A 23572-nucleotide genomic window follows, 5' to 3' on the forward strand; every position below is an offset into this window, starting at 1 on the left:
GAAATCAAAGGTTCCGGTGAAAATTTCGATGGTAAGAATTTCTAGGGAAGGTGATAACGGAATAAGAGAGAGGTATTGGAAAACGAGTGAGATAGTCGGAGGAGGTGGGCAAAGGAGAAGGGGGCATGAAGCCAGTTGGGTGGGGTGGGAGAGGGTCGGTGACCGAGGGAGGCAATCCAGATTGGACTCCCGTGCGGACGCGTGGAATGGAGTGCCTAGAATGATCCCCATCCAGAAGCCACGTATCACACACCCGCAGTATCGCAGGTGCGGGTCATGGCTCTGCCAATTAAAGCTCTGAACTCACCGTAATTAGCCTCGAAAAGGTTTCACACCGAGCCGCTATGCAACGGCATCAAAATGAAAGAATGTGTGGAAGTAAACGATTGCGCGCTGAGAATTCAAGTGTTGCATTCATTTGCTATACTTTTTAATGTACCGTGAGACACGACCACGGGTCTAAGTAAGTCTATGGCACGCCGCGACACGTCTTAGGCTTGGAAAGATCGTTCGTGTGGGTGAAGAATGATAAAATCCCGTCGTTCATTTCTTCGTAAATGCGGGCGTACATGAGTTATTCAAAAGTAGGTAGCTTTAAAATCCCTGCGCGTCATTTTACGATGTCCACACGAATGTGGTAATTAAGAAATTTTAGCGTCATTCAGTTGGTAAAACAATATCATTATACAGAATCGATCAGCATCATACATCCCTGTATGAAGGGACGGAACCGAAGACATTAGAACAGCGAATGGATGATTTTGTTTCAAGACCCACCGAAATGGATCGGCTGGCCACCAGGTCGGATGGGATATCGAAAGTGAAAGAAAATATCGCCCCCTTGTTTCAGAGCGGAAAACTGGTTTTCGAGGAAGAGACGGAGAGTCTTCGGCATCAGCATTCGCCGAGGTAGGCGATCTAAATTTCAGGACTCCTGCGGCTTCAAGGACGGATGCGAGATTAAAACAAGAGATGGAAGAGGAGGAAGAGTGGATTTTGCTGTCCTTGTCCTCAACGGTAAGCATCATGATTCAGCCCTCAATAATAAACGAAAAAGCCTCTCTCGCCTCCTGGAATTTGAGATGGAACCACTTGAATTTTAAATTAGATGCTAGCGGAGGGAGAGAGCATGGCAGAAGAGGCATCATCACGACACCTGAAAACATTCCGTCAACCGTGGAAGAACAACCATTTCATATCATTTGACTGGACGACAAATATTAATTCCATTTGCTTGGGCATTAAAAAATTCAAGCATTTATGTCTAAGTGAGAATTTCTTTTCCCCTTCTTGACCCCAACAATACCCCTCCCCTAGACCGCATACTCCATCGCCGTTCTTCTTACATCCATTTTCTCCGAGAATTGGCCTTTCAAGCCGCAATACGAAGCCATTGTTTCCCGGCTAGCATTCCGCGGTGACCACTGAATTTCGCATTGCAAACAGTGGTTTTCCTAAGATAGAAAGATAGGTTCCAGTACAGATAGATACAAATACTCATTCATTCCCCGGACAATCCGGAATCATTATAAAGAAGGAACCGGAAGAAAACATAGTCAATATAGAAATATTGAAGACACTCAATTTACAAGTCAGGACAAGATTAAACGTTGCATAGAGATAAGGTTTATTCGTATGTGCATGTGTATGTTATTTGATAGCAATATATGTATTTGCACGAGTATAAGTTATAAAGGTTTTTGCATGAATATATGCGATTGTATGTGTGTACGTTGGTATGAATTTGTGAGTTTTGCATGCGGTTTCATTCTCTATTTCGGGTGGTGTCCTAACCACTCTCTCGTCATACACCCTTTGGCGGCTTGTGGGGAACTAAGTAGACGTAGATGTAGTGCATAACTATGCAAAAGACAAATTCTTGAGAGCTTTCTTAGAAAGAGAGGACTCTGCAATCGCCGAGAATTTCTCCTATCCTAAAGTTTAGTGCCTCAGAAATCCTCACGTCATCTGTTTGGTCTGAGCCATTTATTGATGCACAATCACCACAGCTATCAGCAAACCGAAGGTCGGTTTCATAAGTGAGGGTGGATGTCCAATAATAATACAGGGCACGGCGGCATAACTCGCTGATATATACTAATATAGCATTTGTCATTCAAATCAGCAAATGGTGCTGCCGAACCCTGTACTATGTGGGGCCAGTTCCTTTCCCTGGGCTGCCAATGTTTTCCCAGGAAGCTCTGGTACTCGAAAAATCGTACAGCTTGGGTGAAGGTGAGGGTTACCAGGGGTGTGTCCGGGAATCGATCCCAGACCTTTCGCTCAGCAGTACGGTGCTCTACTCACTGAACTACTGCGTTCACTATTTATTTGTAATCATTGCATCAATCATCTCCATTGTAAGTAAGTGAAAAAGTTAAAATAAAACAAGTAAAAATACCAAAACAATGAAATAAAGATTTTAGCCTGACTTGCGTTTCAATGTTCGGGTTATTAGAATTCTGATTTATATCATCAAGTGCATCGTATAATATTTTGCAATCTACGAAGGAGGCGTAGACAAATTAAATCAGGTAACGTAACCTTATATTCTTCGTCTTGGCCCTTAGAGTAAACTTCTAATTTCCAAAAGTATGGCTTCAATCACTACCTCAAATGAGTTAAGAAAGGAAGGCTGTCAACGATCCACTGTGTTTTTCCCTCAAGGTGAACATCTAGGCGGACCAGATGCGAGCAGTGTGTCATCAGTTAATATGGTGCTTGAAATGGAATTCGATGCTTTGATCGTTCTTTTTTTGGCTCTCCGAAGGTATGTGCGCCACTTGGGATCCGCTTTTCTCTCGTCAACAGGTCTCCCAGGGGTCGAAGCACCGGAATCGGCCCTACACCCGCGATCTTTGGGGTCGCGCCTGCTCCTCACCCGAGAAACCCGACCGGCCGAATCACAATTTAAATTCGAACTTGAAATGAGGGAAGCCATCGAATGGACAGTCAATGCGATGATATCGATGCAAATCGCATCCAGCACTTAATGTATTCCTCTTTGTATGTCTCTAGCCTCCAAGAACACCGTTCAAAATGAAAACTTTCCTCTTTGTTTTCTCGGCACCCATAATCATGGAGCAGAGTTTGGAAAACATTATTGCTAAATTGGAGCAGAATTCTCGCCACTCAGTGAACAATATTCCTCGAAACATTCCCATGCGTCGTAATAGAACTCGGTGGCGATTTTCATGGAACGTCGGAGATGATTTGCCGCACACGTTATCCACTGCTCAATTTGGCTTTTCATTTATTCAGTTCAAAAAACAGACTTAACTGGGGCACCGGGAAACTCGAATTTCTCTATTTTCTCCCCCGATTTCTCTCCCGAACAAACGGGCTGCACGCTCGTCGGATTGCCTCATCACAGTCGCCATTGATTCCCACTTTTCAAGGCAGCACTCCGATCGCGACGCACAAATTCCTCTTTTAAGTGCCACTGGGACCAAAGCGAATGACACTGCAGCCATCATTGCGGGGCCGAGTGACCGAGGCTGTCCGTCCACTAGTGACTGGATGTTGAGATGAGCGTCGCGGATGAAGTGAAATACTTGGGGGGGAGGGGGGGTCACCATTGCATCGGATCCTTCTTGGGGAAAACATATACGTACGATTTGTGGAGGGACGCTAAAAAACTGGCATTCGTCAAACGCATATTTGGAAGGTGTAGCGACAAAAAAGTAAAGAAAACTTACTATTTATCTGTAGTAAGGCCTGACATAGAGTATGCGGCGAGGGTATGGGATCCATTGAAACAAAACAGAGATTACAGAATCGAATGGGGTGGAGAGAAAGGCCGCTAGGTTCGTGCTTCATTCCTACGAAAGGACACAAAGCGTCACACACACTTAATGGAGAATTGTTGGGTGGGAGCCTTTAGAAATGCGAAGACTCGGGCCTAGATTAAACTTATTGCAAAGATATAAAGCGTGTGGTTTCGCGTCCAACTTTAGCGATAAAATAAGGCTCCCCAATTAAATTGGCAGGACCGACCATTGCAACAAAATTAGAGAGCTAGATTATCCAACTGATAGATTCTCGTAATTGTTTTTTCGGCGCCCTATTCACGACAACAATAAAAGGGGGAACATCTAAGAAAGTGATAGGTACGTGCTGTCGAAAATAGGGGTCTGAAAGAATAAATTCCCACATAGCGAGTCTGGCGCCCTGACGCCCCCCGCCGTGGGCCCCTCGGCCTGGAGAATGTATAAAAAGTCTATTATTGTATTTGTGAATTGTCCGTCCGGAATGTGTAGAGTACTAACCGGTAATAAGTGTCTGAAATGCATGTGTGCCTGTCCACTTTTAATGTATTTTCTTGTCCTCTTTGTGCAGGCAAAGGGACAGCTGCTAGCCATATAATATTCATAAAACAGGTATGCGTAGGTATATTGCATGATCGACATTCGGTCGCCCCCTTTCCTCGCGGTTTTTGGTGGATTGCGGGGTGCCAAATACATGAGGCAGTAGAGAGATTGTATGTGGAATGGGTGGTGACCTACCACCCCCTGCCACACGTCCTTGTGACGGCTTGTAGGGTATTATGTGGATGTAGACTAAAAATATTTTTAATCCTCTTGGCTATGTAAAAATTAATTTGAAATCAACAAATGCACACGTGATCTTTCACCGTCGTAGCCCAATCAATGAGAAATGATTTCAACATAATTAATAGAGAGGCATTATTTTTTTCAAAAAGTAATGACAAGGGTACTAAAATTCAAGGTTTGCAGCGGTAACAAAAAAAAGTAACTTCCCGTCTTATCCCTCGCCAGGAAGCACCGAGAACCCGATTGAAAGTGGCATCCCGATAAGATCCTACCTTGTCCGGGAGACGTTGCCCAAGGGACCGACCAACCAGGGTTCACGACGACACGACCACTGCCGACTAGAGATAGAGCCCACGATCCTTGGATTACTCGGCTGGTGGGGCCAAAAGACTAATCCAGGCAGATGGCCTGACGGAGGTCACCTTGGTGAAATTAAATAAAAAAATACGGTTGTTAACTTAGTGTTCGTTAACTTAAATAAACACGCAGGGGCTATAAGTGTTACAAGTAAAGTATTAAATACTACGACAGGTGATTCAAAATATCATACTCATTCACAAGTCTACGCCGAGCTGAACGCGTTAATGGGCGATGAATTGTATCGCCAACATACGGCACGGCTAAGTGACAAAGCGTCTTTCCAAGCCTTTGACATTCACAGCATCAATAGGAAGTCCCTCAAGGATTCTCTTCCAACCGTTTTAACAAGACACTACCTTTTGGGTCCACTGTGAAGAGTGTCTGAGGATTCGCAAAGAGATTCACGAGCGAGTTCCATCGCGATTACGTCACCGAGGCTGTATCCTGTTTAAGGCTTCATGGATATCTACGCTTCCTACATGCGTGCACAAAGACATATTTTCTGTCATTGTCACCGAGAAGGTATTCTATGAAAAGCAATGGAACTCGACAAAGTTCCCGAAATTAATGATTAAGTGAGCACGTCGGGAAAACCTTTTGAAATGAGTTGAGCAAGCAATCATCCTGTAAAAGCCTGCTGAAGGCGCAAAAGTTGGATCTGAGCGTTTGCATTGTTCCCTATCTCTCTCTCACTAAGCTACTAAGATTAATAACTCCGATAGAAGGCAATGGGTACTTTTCCAAATGAAGTATATATTGGGCGTAGGAATAAGACAAAAATAAATGATAAAAATGTACCAGAATTCCATAGAAAGAGTATATAGTATGAAGAGCGAGAAGAAAATAATCCACAGTTCTTGACAAGAAAGCGAGCGTATGCTCTAAACCTAATGAATATTATTTGAAAAATTTTGTTAAAAAATGCAATGAAATTTCGGCAAAGTAATTTAGGAAGTTATGTAAATTAATACTCAACCGTTGCCACCACGAAAATCGCCTAATTGCTACGTAATTCCTAAATTGAAATAATTAAACTTTCTCCCACTACCAAAAACATAAAACCAGTTTGCTTGAGCAAAAACTGAATTCAGCATTAATCCGATACACTGTGAGTGCTCATGCTCAGAGGAACAATCAGTGCATGACATTTATCGAAGCAGGTATCAATTTCAGGGCCATAAATGTCATTTTCATCCACCTTACAACCTTAAATTCAAAAACTTGAACCAAAAACCTAACTTAATAGTCTTTTATTAAGAAAACAATACCAGGGGAAGCAAAAATTAAACAAATAAATATCATTATTTGAAGGGAAAAAATAAATGCATATATACCTGTAAATATATACATTAAAGAACGTAGCTATGTGCGGAAGTCGCGCGGAAAAGTGGTCATTGAAGCAGAAGGATAGACGTAGATTGGAGGCTTTTGAAATGTGGGTGTGAAGAAGAATGGAGAGAGTGAAATGGACAGAGAAGAAAACAAGTGAGGAAGTACTTGGTATGGTGGGCGAAGAGAGGGGTTTGTTGGGAGAAATCATATTGAGGCAGGATAAGTGAATGAAGGGGGTATTGACCGCCAGTGGGATGTTGAAGACTGTAATTGAGGGGAGAATGTTAGGCAAACGATGAAAGGGAAGGAACAGGGATGTTGGGCTGGATGAAGGGAGGAAGAAGGTAATCAGAGATGAAGAGGGACCTGATGTAGAGTAGGATGTTGTGTTTTCATAGGAGCCAAAAAATATTTATTTAGTAGCTGTGTCCATCCAAAAACCTACCTCAACCGGTAGATTACCTAATAATAATAGGTATATATATATATATATATATATATATATATATATATATATATATATATATATATATACCTATTATGTATATTTATATATATATATATATATATATATATACATTCAAACACGAAATCCCGCCAAACGGCGAATAAATACTCATATATACAGAAACAGATATAAGGAAAAGGGATAGGCACACACATAAAGAACGAACACAATAGAGGTGGGGAAGGCGGAATCGAACGGATCACAAGATCAAAAATATTTCCTTGACCGGGACTCGAACCTCGGATCTTTCCACTTGCCGGGCGGATGCTCTTAACCAACTTAACAGCCCCCTGACGCCATCTCTTGGCTAAAGAATCGGGGCGCTTGGCGACATATTAGACCCACGGATCTCAGGGTAAATTACGTTTCCTCGACAGCTCAAGTGGTTAAGAGCATCCGCCCGGTAAGTGGAAATATCCGAGGTTCGAGTCCCGGTCAAGGAAATATTTTTGATCTTGTGATCCGTTCAATTCCGCCTTCCGCACCTCTATTGTGTTCGTTCTTTATGTGTGTTCCTATCCCTTTCCCTTATATCTGTTTCTGTATATATGAGTATATATCTATATATATATATATATATATATATATATATATATATATATATATATATATATATATATATATATATATATATATATACGAGGGTCATCCGGAAAGTAGTACCCGTTCGTGAAATAAAGACACAAAAGTAAATATTAACAAACATAAAAAATTTTATTTGAAAGAGGATACTTTAAACTACTTCTCAACATAATCTCCAAGCAAATTAAGGCATTTGTCATAACGTGTGACAAGTTTCTGTATTCCTGCTGCATAGTCCTTCGCCGCCAGCTCATTGAGATACGCGAGGGACCCATCTTGCACAAATTTTTGCATAATGCAGATGGTGTTTAACAATTTCATGAACAATTGTTCGAGAAACATTGGGAAAATGCTCACAGATGTCATCAATTGTGACGCGCCGATCGTTCCTCACGAATTCGTCAACTGAGCTCACCAGTTGGTCTGTAATGACAGACGGTCTCTCCGAACGCTCATCGTCGTGTGTGTTCCCCCTCCCCATGTTGAAGTTGCGACACCACCGCCGAACAGACGACTCGTCCATTACATTGTCTCCATACACCTCCTTTAATTGGCGATGAATATCACATGGGCGAACGTTTCTTGCATTGAGGAATTTAATCACTGCCCTCACTTCACAACTGGCGGCGTTCTCAATTTTTTTAAACATTGTAAACAATCACAGAAACAACACAGGCAATGCTAGCGTCACGCAACTTGGCTCAGAGAAGGCAGACAAGCCACTGAAGCTATCTGACCTCGTCCAGCGGCTACTCGCGTCGTCAGCACTTCATGCGGCACGAACGGGTACTACTTTCCGGATGACCCTCGTATATATATATATATATAGCCCTCCCCGGACTACAACCTTGACGTGGTGGAAGGGCTCGTGCGTTCCGATGACCCCTAGAGCTGTGCTGGCGGGAGTAATAATAATTGCTCCTGGTAGGGTCACCCATGCCATATATAGTAGGTCGAAGGTTAGGAGCCAGAAGAAGGGTAGTCTACGGAGCGTCTGTTCCTCAGAGAGGCGGCTGCAATGGCGTCTGACCCCAGGGGAGTGGCCAGTAAGTGATGGTGTCACGTTAAAAACATTTTTGAGGAAGGCAACGGGAAACCACCTCAATTATCATTCCCAAGGTAAATATGCATTGTCTTCCCACCTTAGCGTGGTGGGAAGACAATGCACACAGCACGGCACTAGCCGTCCATATTTTACGCAGGAGAGTTGCTCGAATCCCAAATTCCAAAGTGCTTAATTTAAACACTGCCCAACTATTTGATCATTGAGGATCATCACGGCCGATTGGGATTCGAACCTTTGGGTCATGAGACATGGGCACCTCACTCCCCCCCAGTCATCCGATATCGCGCGTGTGTTTTGTCGTGATGCGGAAAAACTCTAAGTAACCGCCTTCGATGCCCCCTCATCCGCTGGTGCGTATTATCCGCGCATTTCCCGTCGATATTCCAAAGCCAATCGAGCCGGCCAGTCGTTAACTTGCTCGCTCCTGGCCGGCTAACTCGATTTGTGCGAAGTAGGCGCTCGGAGCGGGGGTAAAACCCTTCCCTAAAGGGATAAATCAATCGCTAGTCGAGTAGCGTCCGGCTGGAAATTAGCCGAAAGCACGCTAATTCCTCCGTCTCTTGGGTTTTGCCTTTTATGGGCCATTAAATGTCGAGGCGTTCTCCGCTTCTAAGGCTCGTCCCATCCGGGTGGCCGCCAAGCTTTGCATAATGCGATTCCCGATGACGTTCGCTGTCCGAAGCGGCGCACTCGGCGAGAAGAGAGATAAACCTTGAAGAGAGAGAAATGGAGGGAACCACTGGCATCTCCTATTTGCAATTCACGCAGCTAGCTCTCCCTCTTGAGGTCACCTCAAATTATACGTCCAACCAAATATTTCGAAACCAAAAGGGTGGATGATTTGAATCTCTTATTTAAGAACTTTTAGCAATTTGAATGCCCAGCGGTGACGTGTTCTCGGAAGACCATGGTGTTATGACGGTCACAGCTGCCGTGTTTTCAGTCTCAGTGGTATCGAATTCCGACTTCGTAATTGCATGAAAGTGGCAGGGGAACGGATTGCGGTTCCCGGTCACAAGGGGTGCCTTGTGTGTTGATGTGGTGTGCGAGGCAAACGTTTGCCCAGAGAGATCGAGGGAATGAGTCGAGTCTTTGGCGAGCTTCTTCTGTCCGCTTTGACAGATGGGACAATTCATTGCTTTCATGTTACAATTGCTCTGTTGTCGCCATCGGGAGGAGAAGAACTTGGAAATAGCAATCGATTCGGAATATTAGTCGACTCATTCGAAATCAAAAATACCTTGAGTTACGATTTCTATTTCGTGAAAGTTATAGATCTATACCGGAAAGTGTTTTACGAATATTTAGGATGATAGTAACGGTCTAGTCATCCCAAAAACTCCATCTCTAAATGGCTATCTCAATTTCACCATTAGTATAACAGGCCTTAATCGGAAATTGTAGTAGTATTTAGGGGAGGCGACCGACTGCTGAGCTCATTTACGCCATAGGGGATGGACAGGAAAGGATGAAGGGTGGAGAGAAACCCGGCGTCGGCATTAGCCTACTGTTTACGAAAGGCGCCAAGGGGTCCGCCATCTTAACGTCCCATCCAACGGACGGCGTACGCACGCAAAGTGCCCTCCACAAAGCACCTCAAGTAGGGATCGAGATACCTCTGAAAAATATTCAACACCGCCGGGATTTGAACCCGGGCCCTCTGGGTGGGAAGCAAGTACGTTAACCGCCGCACCATCTCGATCCCCTTAATCGGAAATTTTGGATACAATAAGAAGTTTAATAAGATACATTTTATTCTCCGTCATCCATATACTAAGTATCGGTGATCGGCTAAACATTGGTCCATGCACGTTTGCTTCTTTCCACAAAGGAGAATACATGATTAAAACATGTGCCTTCAACTTTATATTTCCGCACGTCTTAGGTTGGCATTAGCACATTAGCGACTTGGGGACATTTCATTTCACTTCCTCACCCGATACACCCGGGGAGTCACGGCCAACGGGTTTTGTTATTTTGGAAGCCCCGCCAAGAGTTGAGGGGTTGATGCCATCAGCGATCTCACCAAGGTTACATGTGTATTCTCCGAAGTGTCGCGCTGAATTTCATTCACGGAATGCGCGGGCAGCAAGCGGAGTTGACGCGGTGCTTTCTCGGTCCATATCGCATCCGTGCTATGGCCGAATCTTTTTGGTGTCGTCCGGAATGCTCACCGAGAGCTCTTATCTTGTTCGGTGAACATTGCGAGGGGGTCGTGCCGCGCAGCTCCCTCGTGTTGCCGGAGGCTTTAAAATGCATGATCGCCATAGCAGAGCGTGATTTTTTAAATCGGGACAGATTTTCAACAGAAAAACTATTTGTTTGAAAAATAACAAAGATATTTTGCAGCAATCATAAGAAATTTGATTTGCCACATCATTGAAAACAAATTCTACTTGAGGATACTGCCATCACCCATGCGATAAAACTTATGATTTAACTCGGGCTGTTTATAAATGGCAACTCGACAAATTTTTGCTAACACTATTGCTTTTAAAGCGATGTATGTATAATACAGTCCGTACTGGCACATATTGCACCGTTAATGGTTATTTTAAAGGCAGAAAAATACTAAAATAATTCTCAATAGGCCCAATGAGCTGTAACCGATCAATGTCCCACGATTAAAGAATTGATGTTATTATTAATTAATTAATTCTGAAGTCTTTGAAGACTTGAATAAGGACCTCATAACCTTGGAGATGACAGTTACCTAGGTTTTCACAGCATTGATATAATCCCATACGCTTCCATTGTGTTTCCTGACTGGACTTTTCATTGCTTGCTTGCAACCGTATGGGTAGGCATTTCACGAAAGCGGTTTCCTTGCCATTTTAGGCCATTAAATATCGCCGACCAAAGGGCTAATGTGACGATGCACTATGAAAAGTTTAGTGACCTAGGTTTAACAATATCAGACCGTGCTTTCAGTGTTCCGTAAGAATTTTGAACGTTGCACGGGGAGCCGGAATACTCCGGAAAAATCCTTCCACTTCTTTGATTGTAACCCGTATCCATCTCACCAGTTCGAACCAAGCTGAGGTCTCTTTCTGAGTGGCTACTTGTGAACACAACATTATTAATTTGCGAGTGCATTATAATCATCCATATTGACGGCCATGGATTTTCATCGACATGGATGTCTTCATGGAAGAATAACATCGTCATCTCTGGCTGCCCATCCTAACACTGGTTTGACGCACTTCTCTCGGTTCTCACAGGAGCTGACCTCTTCGTGTCTGCAGATCTCTTTTCTACAGAATTCATCATTATTTGTCCCATGAATCGCGTCTGGAGTTTTTCCCTATAGTTCCTTCGGTTTACTATTCCCCCTCGTACGATGTCTTGATCAGATCATCGTATTTTTCTGCGCTAGACAAGTAATCCATTTCTATTTTCAGAGTCATCATTGGAATTCTTTCTTCTCCTACTCTTCGCAAAACCTCTATCATTGCTAGATATTCATCATTCGCCCGTAGTACCACATTATTTATTGATTCCAGCGATTTTTCTCCTATTTCTTGGATTTTCCATGTATCATTGCCATAGAGAAGCACATTTCAAGTGTTTTTGTGAGATTTTTCCTTAATCACAAGTTTCGTTATTTCTTTGCTTGTGCTGTTGAACTATTTTCTATTTAATTTTCACCTCTTCCAAACTTCTGATTCTACTTTTACGTAAATGTGAGCATGTAGCTTGCGATTGTCTAGTTTTGTGTTCCCGATCCTTCTCGTAATTTCTCGCAGGTCTGCAGTCTGCTTTGATTTTCCATCCCTGAGCTAACAGATGTCCTCTTCAGATCTCCCTCTGACTCTTCCTGGAGCGCTTGGCAACACTACCGAGACGCACCCCTGAAGCAGTTACTTGGATTTATCGCTTTCCAAAGAACGATATGGATGGGAGATGATCAGTTATGGTGCACCCTTTCCCTTTCCTTAAATCTTTGTCTTGTTTTATCACTCCTGGGTCCAGATTTAATTTTAACCGTCTCGTACTACCTTTCATATAGGCCCAGCCTAACTGAATCTTCCATCATTTAAGACATTTCTGCTCTCTTAGACTACAAAGAATTTTATTTCAGTCTACATTATTGAAAGTTTTTTTTAAGATTAAAAAATGCGATGAAAGCCCGTTATTCCTTTCCCACACTCTTCCTAAAAAAGAGCATTGGGGCCAAAATAGCTTCTCTTGTTACTTGCAGTTCTCTCAAATCGCGAATTCGCCCGTGAGAAATCTTATGATTTACGTTCCTTCTTTCTGTAGATGGTCCTAGCCAAGACTTTCAAGGACATTAGGCCGATATTTCTAAAGTTTAATATCTATCTGTCCTTATTTTCTAGAAGCATATTCAATGACCTTCTTCCGGAAGTTAATCGATATTATTGCAATTGAGTTCATTTCAGAGATGATTTTGTACAGATTGGTAACATATTTCTCCAGTATTTTTAATATGCTTCAAAGACACAAAGCCATTAGTTCGTGGCGCCTTGGTGATACGTAGATCCTCAACTGATCCATCTATTTTCCACCTCAGTGGAAACCTATCTTTTCTTTGCCTTCATCGTCTTTTTTATCTCTTCGATTATTTTGGTACTGAAATATCTTTCCCGGTGAATTTTATTGTAAATTCCTTCTGTCCCTCACTTTATTTGATGCACAGTTGAAAACTCCTCTGAAATACTCAAATCCCAAACCTAAACGTATTTTATCAAATGCTATGCTCCCTCAATTGATTTCTCACTGTCCTGGTTTCGAATTAAACATTTACACTTGCCTAGTAATGTTTTACTTCTAATACATTTTTCATCCAAATTTTTCAGCCTTTTTATTTTCTACCTGCTAATTTCATTTCTTATCCTTTTTGTGTGAAAATACCTTATCCTTATTTCTCTCATCCTTCTATCTAGCCTCTCGGTCCTGTAGTGCCTCTTCTCTCCGGCCCGTGGCATCACTTACTTCCCGATCCAGGACTTCCGATTGACGATGGATTTGCTTCCACCGACTGCTTGCATTGCCTCTCCCCTTGACCCGCTTTCGTTTTCGCCATCCTTCCTCCACCTTTACATGCACCAAGATGCTTTCCAAAATTCTCTTCCAAAACTCTTCAGAGAGTCAGCTCCGGATATATTTCCTTCTTTTTTCTAATTGCCATCTATTCTTTATGGTTTTCCTCGGTTTCTTTTATTTCAGGCGATTTTTCGCAATCAACAAGTTATGATCCCTGTCAATATTTTTGCATTCGAGTAACTTTTGTAGCCTTTGACTTATTTTTTGAAACTCCTCGTCGCGTAAATCCAATATATTTTGACATTTAATTCCATTTCATGCTAGTTCCGAGAAGAGATAAACAAAGAGTTGATATCATGTTATTGCAAATGTTACTTTTTAAATGCATTATCGGAAAGCCCTTGTGATCTTCTAATGTTGAAATTTCAAATTTTATCGAGTTGTTGATTGTAATGGGGATGCGGATATAAATTATATCTTCGTTTCCCACTTTCGACTCCAGGAGTGAGTGAATATCTGGAATCTTCTCAACGGCCAGGGCGTTCTTTTCTCTCCCTTTTCCCCCAAGCCCTCCCTCCTTATCCCCTCATCAACTCCACCCCACCAAAATCATTCTCCCGCTCCCCATGTTTTGAAGCGTCGTCATTTCTCTTGATTCTTCTCTTTACTTACTCTTTCACCGCAATTTGTTTCTTTCTCTTGCTCGTTCTGACTCTCGCGTACCACCATCGGGAAAATAATCCGAAGGGGGAGAGGATCCCCTCGTAATGTTCCGGACTTGAGGTCTTTTAATCTTTCGAAAGCAGATGCCGCCATTTTTGGTTGAAGGAGATTGATTGCGAAAGTTTAAATTGTAACTAGACGGGTTAGTCTTGAATCAGTTCTTCTCCAAGATGATCCGAATGAGTCAAAAGCATTTCCTTTGAGTCATTGCGGGTAGCATAGAGAAATCTGAGGTATCTTAATGGGTCATTCATGACAATGCTGTAATCAAAGGGGGAAAAATGATTTGAATAGTTTGATAGTGATAATAAATAAATGAAAGAAGTGCCCTCGAGGAGCTCTTAAATAAAAATTCGCTGAAGGAGAAAAGAAGCCCTCTAAAAATCAAATTGATTTTACATTCAATGGTATAATGGAAAATTCGTATGGAAAAAAAGTTTTCTGAAATGTTATTTAGTTATCACTTGGAATATTTAAAAAAAACGCTTAAGAATAATTCATATGTTGAAATCAGGAGTAGCTTATCTGTTTAAAAAAGTTAAATTTGCACCAAGCTGGTTCATTATTGCTACACTTCGGTGACTCGAAACTTTCCTAACGCAAACTTTGGCCCACTTTTGTCAGGACATTTTCAATGATAGCGACTGGTATGGAAATGAAAATATTCCAAGTTTCATAGAACACAGAAAAAAATTATGCGGTTTTATTTTAAATGTTTTTTTTTAAACTGGGCGCATGAGACGGGGGTGGTGTTTATTGGTGGTATTAATGGAACCTAAAGGGATGGAGGAACGGTGCGAGGCATGTGGTGGAGTGTATATTTCGCGAATGTTACAGCGTAATTGTGTAAACCGGAATTCGTACGGTAAACAGTTTTGTAGATATGTAAACGTTTTGCTTTTGGATTCCTATCATCGGAATACTATTGCAGTTGGGCACACACCCCACGCAGTGTGCGTTTTCAAATAAAGCAAGCGTCGTCACGTGATATCAAACCTGCAAAAGTTGATATCGCGTGGGATTAGGGAAACGCAAATGTTGACATTGAAACCTCGTGCTCCAGCGATCCCTCTAGGCTATATTGAGTTTAAAAAGATCAGGGTAATACGAAATATTAATCATCATTGGCTACCTGGCACTTAATGGTTACGAAGTAATAATAAAATTGAGTTTCATTCTAATTCATTGAAAAGATATATTTTTGCTCATTTTTAATTTCCGTTTAGTCGATCGTTATCTTCCTGGCAAAGATTTCTGTCACGATGTTGTAGAAAGACAAAGTACCTTGGTAAGCAAAAACTTTTTTAAAATGAGAAGGAGCTAGGTGTCCCTCCCCTTGTTTCATTGTTGTATTGCGTGTAGGTATAAAATATAGTACAAACCAGGATACAAGGCCTACAATTGTAGGTCTTGCATCTTGATTTTTTCACCGCTGGGGAGGATCTCGTGGCAAATAAATTGGGTGTCTGAGTAGAGGAGTTACCATCAGGGCAAGTTTGTGCCGTTCCGGAAAATCTTTCACTGAGTCAGCTTCGGTAATGCCAAGCAGTTGATTCGCGGAACCGTCTCGTGCACTTAATTTTAGTGAACAAAAACAAGAACAATGCACATCTTGAGCTCAATGTAGTTCCCATCACTCTGTTTTTAACTTGAAAATTGTCACTTTAGGCATTGTTTTTTTTTGTTAATTGTCAACCTCATTTGAGTCCTCAACATTTACAAATGTTAGATATTGAAATGCATCTGCTAGTCATATAGTGCGATGATATATCAATCTTCATCAATGTATTTTGGTGCCCCATAAGATGCCATTGGAGCCATACTAGGTAAGGTTTGTCCGATTTGTTTATGCCGTGGCACTGCATTCGAGCGCCTACCAATGCAAATACTGATTGGTTAACGTTTGATGAAATTTTGAACTGTTGAATGTTGCACCACTCTTGTTTTGATTCCACTATGTCTCGCTTGGACGTCTAATCGTTTTCAATTCTTCAAAAAGCATTTAAACGAATCAATTATTTCATACAAATACTTAGCAAAGTATTCTTCAAGTATTTTTCGGCTTTCATTAATTATTGATACCGGGTGGGAAGAATTGGATATAAAATATAATTGACTTTGAAATGAAATCTTACGCACTTAAATGTATAATTTCGAGGAGGAACAGAACTAAAAATTTGCAATCAGCTAAGATTTATTTCCATTATTAAACTTTTAAAAATGCATATTTATTTAGCGTTTGTCCAAAAACAGCAAATTTTGCCATTTACATCTAAGTATTATAAATGTTTACATTTACAAGCACCCAAGCCCTAGGTGAAGGGAGACCCACCCTCGACCCACTTCATGGCAGTCACGGACGTTACCCCGCCGCCACCGGGTTCAGTTATTAACAGCTATAAGGCGTTTCTGCTAGAAATGCCAAGTGGGATAGAAGTTTGATGCCGGGATTCTGTACTAGGAATAATCTTCAAACTAGGTTTGGAAAGTAATCCAAAATTAGTAATCCCCAATTTTGAAAGAAAAAATAGTCCATCCGATGAGCTACAAAAATTATTCTCCCCGAAAATTAGTGATGCGGTTTTATGTATATTTTAAAATAAAACACTTTCAGTCACGAGTATCTATCCAAAAAATTATGATTCTGTGACTAGCTATTACCACGAAGACGGTGCAATGTACTTCTTGCCAAGAAGTACAGCGGCTTGCCATTACGATATCTGCCCCGATAATATATAAAAGCGGAATTGTTAGCATTGACTTTTTATTTGGCCCTCTTTTTGAACTGGCTGGATTATAAAGACCCAAGGGAACCGGTCTGCCTCATGAGCTGTAAAATGCACATTTTTTGATGACATAATAACTTGGTTTGCCCAAATTTGAGCGCATTTTATGCATTGACCGGGATTTATTTACCGTTCAATCACTTAAGAAATTTTTATCAGAGGATAGAGGGAGAATTATAAGTATTCGATGGTTTCTGACTCAACTTTGTGGAAGTTCATGTTCATCTAAGGTAGAATCATACATCCGACTTAGGGTTTTCGTGGTTTCAGGGTCGATGTTTGTGTGATATCCATGTGAATATGTATGTTTACCTATATATATAGATATATTATATATATATATATATATATATATATATATATATATATATATATATATATATATCCCTCCCCGGACTACAACAATGACGTGGTGGAAGGGCTTGTGCGTTCCGATAACCCCTAGAGCTGTGCTGGCGGGAGTAATATCAATTGCTCCTGGTAGGCTCACCCATGCCATATAGGTCGAAGGTTAGGAGCCAGACTAAAGGTAGTCAATGCAGCGTCTGTTCTTCAGTGAAGCGGCTGCAATGGCGTCTGACCCCAGGGGAGTGGCCAGTAAGTGATGGTGTCACGTTAAAAACATTATTGAGGAAGGCAACGGGCAACCACCTCAATTATCATTCCCAAGGTAAATATGATGGTTACTACAGAGATTTGGAGTCCTGGCAACCACGGGGCTCGGCCCAATCGATCGTGTGTCGTGCCCGGCAGCGAGGGAGGAAAGGCTTCCGCGGTCGTCATCCCACGAAACCCTTGCAAGGGAAAACCAGCAGAAGCAGGACAGAAGACGCAGGAGAAGAAGACCACATTAGTTAGAATAGGAACTTGGAATATTAGGACAATGATGAGGACAGGGAAATTGAAGACTATTAAGCGAGAGATGGAAAGGGGAAATATAGATATTTTAGGTCTATGCGAGGTGAGATGGAAGGATAGCGGGGATTACTGGAGTGATAATTACAGAATAATAAACAGCGGCGGGGACGAGAGCCAACGAGGGGTTGCCATAGTATTAAATAAAGAGGTAGGAAGAAGCGTAGTTAACATAGAACAGGTAATGGATAGAATATTACTAGTAGAGATAAAAGCAGAACTGATGAACTTGGTTATTATTCAGGTATACATGCCACAGAGCAACCATAAGGAAGAAGAGGTCGATAGGATATACGATCAGTTAGAGGACATAATCGCATGTGTTCCTGCAGGGAAACATTTGATAGTGATGGGGGATTGGAATGCGACGGTAGGCGAAGGAAGAGATGGTGATGAGGGGAGGACTACGGTTTAGGCACGAGGAATGACCGCGGGGAAAAAGCAGTTCAGTTCTGCAGGAAACAGGGGTTAGTCATCACCAACACTTCGTTTAGACACCATAAAAGATGCAGGTATGCATGGAAAATGCCAGCTAGATTATATGATGGTTAGACCCAGGTTTAGGAACAGTGTGATAGTTTCGCACAGCTTCCCGGGAGCGGATGCGGACTCTGACCGCAATTTAATTGTTATGAAATGTAGCGTCCGTTTCAAAAAGATGAGGATAAGGAATAAGGTTTAGAAAATGAAACGAAAAGGAAGGAGTACCAACAGGCTGTAGAGAAAATCACGGATGACGGTAAAGAGTACTATCGAAGAAAAATGGGATTCTATCAGGAAAGGGTTATCGAAAGCCGCAAAACACCCTATTGGCACCGTGAACGCAAAAAGGGCTAGGAAACCATGGATCACGGATGAGATAATTACAAAGATGGATGAGAGGAGCAACTGGAAGAGTGTACACACAGTATTTGGCAAAATGAAGTACAAAGAGTTAAACAATAAAGTGAGGTGGACAACAAATAAAGCAAAAGAAGTATGGTGGAAGACTCAATGTGACGATATGGAAAGTTTGCAGAGAAAGGGTGATATTGGTCCACTGTACGGCAAAGTTAAATCTTTATCGGGAAGTAAAAAAGGAAGATCTATGCTAAAAGTTGGAGATAAGGCGGGTAAGATAATAGTTGTCGCAGGAAAGATCCAAAAGACATGGAAAGAATATATAGAAGAAATGTATAGTAATCAACTTAGACCAACAAAGTTAGACATAGAAAAGAAACATGACCTAGAGGAAGATAGCTTAGGTCTAGGCATACTCGACGATGAGATAGAAAGGGCATTAAGGGAGATGAAACTAAATAAGGCCGTGGGGGTGGATAACATTCCCTCGGAACTTTTAAAATGCTTAGGAAAATGTGGGAGGAAGAGGCTATATGGGCTGATCCGTAGTATTTATGAGGAAGGAATCTGGCTGGAAGACTTTGTGAGATCAGGTTTAGTTCTAATTCCGAAAAAGGTAAAGGTTACATCACGTGAGGACTACAGGACAATAAGTTTGATATCCCACGCAGCTAAAGTTGTTCTCAAGATCATAAACAAAAGAATGGAGAGCAGAGCAAATGATGCTCTAGTGTTTGCCCTCCTATTTTAATGTTTAGCTAAGCGTTTTTCTTTCTAGAAAATCGCATAACCTTTGCTTTATTAATATTGATTCTCATCCCATACTTGTCGCACTGAATTTTCAATTCACTCAGCAATGCTTGCAACCCCTTGGCTGACTGATAAACTAACGCTTGGTCATCAGCAAAGGTAACTGATTTTACGAATTCCCCGCCCACTTTCATTCCTACCTCCAGTTCTTCCCATGCCTCTTCAATCTTTCCCCTGCATACAGGTTGAACAGCAACGGTGATAATGGGCAACCCTTCCTTACACCTCTTCCTAACACTGCCCATCCGGACTCCCCGTTCCCCACCCGCACATGAGCAGTTTGAGACATGTACAGGTTGTAGATTAGCCTCCTGTCCCTTCAATCTATTCCTATTTTCTGCAATATACTCATTATTTTTTCCCAATTCACTCTATCTAACGTGTTTTCGAAATCATACACAAAAGGATAAAGGGTAGGGCAAATGATTGGTTGGGATTACGTGATTAGGGGATTACCAGTTTGCGTTTAGGAAGGGGAGAGGTACCCGTGATGCCATTGCAGTAATGAAATTACTAATCGAGGGGAATATAGAATACAGTCAGGAAGTATTTGCCTGTTTCGTAGATTTAGGTTTAGTAGGTTTGCTGATGACCAAGCTTTAGTTTGTCAGTCAGGCAAGGGGTTGCAAGCATTGCTGAGTGAATTGGAAATTCAGTGCGATGGGTATGGGATGATACTCAATATTAATAAAACAAAGATTATGCGATTTTCTAGAAAGAAAAGGCTAAGCTGAGCATTAAAATAGGAGGGCAAAAACTAGATCAGATAGAACAGTTTACGTATCTCGGAAGTGTTTCGGAGCAACACGGTGAAAGTAGTAGGGACGTAAGGAGAAGAAATGCGCCAGGCAAGGTGGCTTTTACAAGCAGGAGGGAGTTGATGACAGGGACTTTGAGTAAGGATGTTAAGAAAAGACTCGTAAAAAATTTGATATGGAGCGTAGCTATGTACGGCGCGGAAACGTGGTTTTGGAAGCAGGACGATAGACGTAGATTGGAGGCTTTTGAAATGTGGGTGTGGAGAAGATTGGAGACGGTGAAATGGGCAGAGAAGAAAACAAATGAGGAAGTACTTGGTATGGTGGGCAAAGAGAGGGGTTTGTTGGGAGAAATCCTATGGAGGCAGGAGAAATCGATGAAGGGGGTATTGACAGGCAGTGGGATATTGAAGACTGTGATAGAGGGGAGAATTTTGGGCAAACGTGGAAAGGGAGGAACAGGATAGGGTTGTTGGACGGGATGAAGGGAGGAAGAAGTACTCAGAGATGAAGAGGGACCTGATGTAGAGTAGGATGTTGTGTTTTGCTAGGAGTCACAAAATATTTATTTGGTTGTTGTGTCCACTCAAAAACCTACCTTAACCGGTAGATGACCAAATAATAATATATGTTTATAAAATGGATAGATTTGGGTTTTCATATGTGTTGGTTTTGAATGTGGTTTTGTTCCCTTTTACGGGTTATGACCTTACACCCCCCACCACACGCCCTTGCGGCGGCTTGCGGGATATTATGTAGATGTAGATAGGTAAGGTAATTTACGCCATTAGGGATATGTGGGTAATTTAGTAGAGGTTGGTCGTACGGGGAATGGGAGAAGGTTTGGATAGAAACTTGGCAATACCTTTAGCCTTCTCTTAACGATGGACACCAAGGAGTCAACAGTTTAACTTCCCATCCGACAGACGGCGTAATCCACTTGAAAAGCTTTCCATGCGGCACCCCTAGTAGGGTTCGGGACACCACTGGAAATTCTGCCACCATCAGCATTCAAACCCATACCCTAGGGTTATAGTTGTGTATACTAGCCATCGCACTGACCCGATCGTCCTTTTTCCAACTTCGTCCAAATTGATTAAATTGCTCTTAAATTCTGAAAACGACCTCATGGATTCATAATGGGCACTGGTTGTCTTCTACCATTTTTTTCAGGAATTTCACATTTACACACAATAATTTTAAATGTTTAATGATTTTGATGTCCTTTGCGATAGGGCATCGTCGTCTTTCGTTGATTATAACGTGGGGCGGTGTAAGCAGCTACTCGCGTGCTTCTACAAAGATATTCGATGGCGTGAGCCCTTGAGTAAAAACGTAAAAAAAGGCAATAAAATCCTAAATATGGAGCGCAGTGGAAACGGGTTGGATACTTCGTGGTTGAGAGAGAAGAATAAGTGGATATTGATGCTTTTTTAAATGCAGTAAGTCTGGAGAGTTCTAGGTATGGTAGGGGAAGAGAGGACGTTTTTGGGAGAAATTCAAAGAGGCAAGGAAATCTGGATGCAGGATATACATGTATTGATTGGCAAGGACTGTTGAAAACTACAATAGATGGAAGAATGCCAAGCAGACGAGATGCCAGTGAAAAAAAGAAGAAATTTTGGACGAAATGAATGCATTTGGCAGAAAGAGTGTGCGTGGGCAGGAGGTTGGTGCAGTTTAAGAACGGCTTATCGCAAATCAGGGTTTAGAGAATTTCTTTAGCGTCGCGTCAGTCGTGGCTTAGAAGGTAACAGTGCTTAGGTAGCACATCAATCGAAATGCTACTTCGTCCGGTTAGGTGCAAGTAGTTTTGGGAGAACCCGCGCGCCTGTGCCAAGGGAGGTGGCTCACGCAGTTTGCTAAACCAACGATGACCGTAAAACGTTTCGGCTCTCTCTCCCTTGGCCCTTCCTCCACTCCCCTCCCCTTCCCCCGACTTCATTCCCTCGACCCTCTCTCATGCTCCATCTTCATTTTAGATCTATCTCACACTATTACACACTGCGAAATCATTTCCCATGAGAATGATGATGATAAGAATGATACGGTCAATATCCCCTTCATCCGCATTTTCCTGCCTCCTTAGGATTTCTCCAAACAATACCCTCTCCTCGCCCACCATACCAAGGACTTCCTCATTTGTTTTCCTTCCGGTCCATTTCACCTTCTCCACACCCATGCATCAACAATAGCCTCCAATCTACATATATCATTTAGGTCTCGCAAATAATTCGCACTCCTACATACATTGGTCGCTTGGATCATGTACATAAAATTCGGGAAATAGATGCCAGAACTAGCAGGCTCAAGGACTCCTTCTTTCCGTGGGCAATGCGGGATAGCAACTGCAGGGCTATAGATGGCAAAAATTCCAATTGCCACCCTCAGCGTCCAGGGAATAATTATTAGATCTACTCAATTGCATGCACTTTCACTAACCTCGTGTGTTTTGTTGTCAAAACCCTTTCTTTCGGCATGGCTGTATCACAATGTCATTAAATAATATGGTGCTGTTAACAGTATTGCTTGCTATGCTTTGCCTGTTTTTAAGTTTACCCTTCCATCCTTCGTCTCTCTCTATGGGGGGGGAGACCTCCCGCTACGAGGGCAGCGTTGGATCACATTCCCTACCTGTGTCCTTGGGGAGGAGACCATTGCATGTTCCATGTTCATGTGGCTCGGAATATCGCTTTCTTGCTTTTCAAATTCCAGCTTACACGTTATTGGATAAATTTCTTACTGCATCCTCAGGTGCAATTGTTTGTTAGTTGATAGCATATGTATTTGCATGCGTGTAGGGTTGAAAGGGGTTTTGCATGAATATGTGTACTGTGGGTATAGTTTTGTATGCATGTGTTGATTTTTCATGTGATTTTGTTCTCTTTTACGGGTGTTGACCTAACACCCCCCGCCACACGCACTTGCGGCGTCTTGCGGGGTATTATGTAGATGTAGATGCATCATCCTTCTATAATGACCATGTTTCCGCGCCGCGCATAACAACGCTCCGTATCAAAGGTTAACAAGCCTTTTCTTAACATCCCTTCTCAATGTCCCTCTCATCAATTTACCTCCTCCTTGTGAAAGCTTCTTTGTAGTACGTCCTTTCTCCTCTTTATGTCCCATAATACTTTGCCCACTTTGGTTCTATTCCGAGATAAGTAACCTTTTCCACCTGCTCCAGTTTATGAACACCTATCTTACTGTCTAGCTAGCTTTCATCTTTCTTGAAAACCGTCGAGCTTTTGTTTTGTTTGCATTGACAATGAGTTTCAAATACGCTCCGAAATTCTTGAAACCCTTCGGCTGATTGGCAAAGCTTGATCATC

This window comes from Hetaerina americana, unplaced genomic scaffold (assembly GCF_022747635.1).
Source record: "Hetaerina americana unplaced genomic scaffold, ioHetAmer1.1.p SCAF_1, whole genome shotgun sequence".
Taxonomy (NCBI): Eukaryota; Metazoa; Arthropoda; class Insecta; order Odonata; family Calopterygidae; genus Hetaerina; species Hetaerina americana.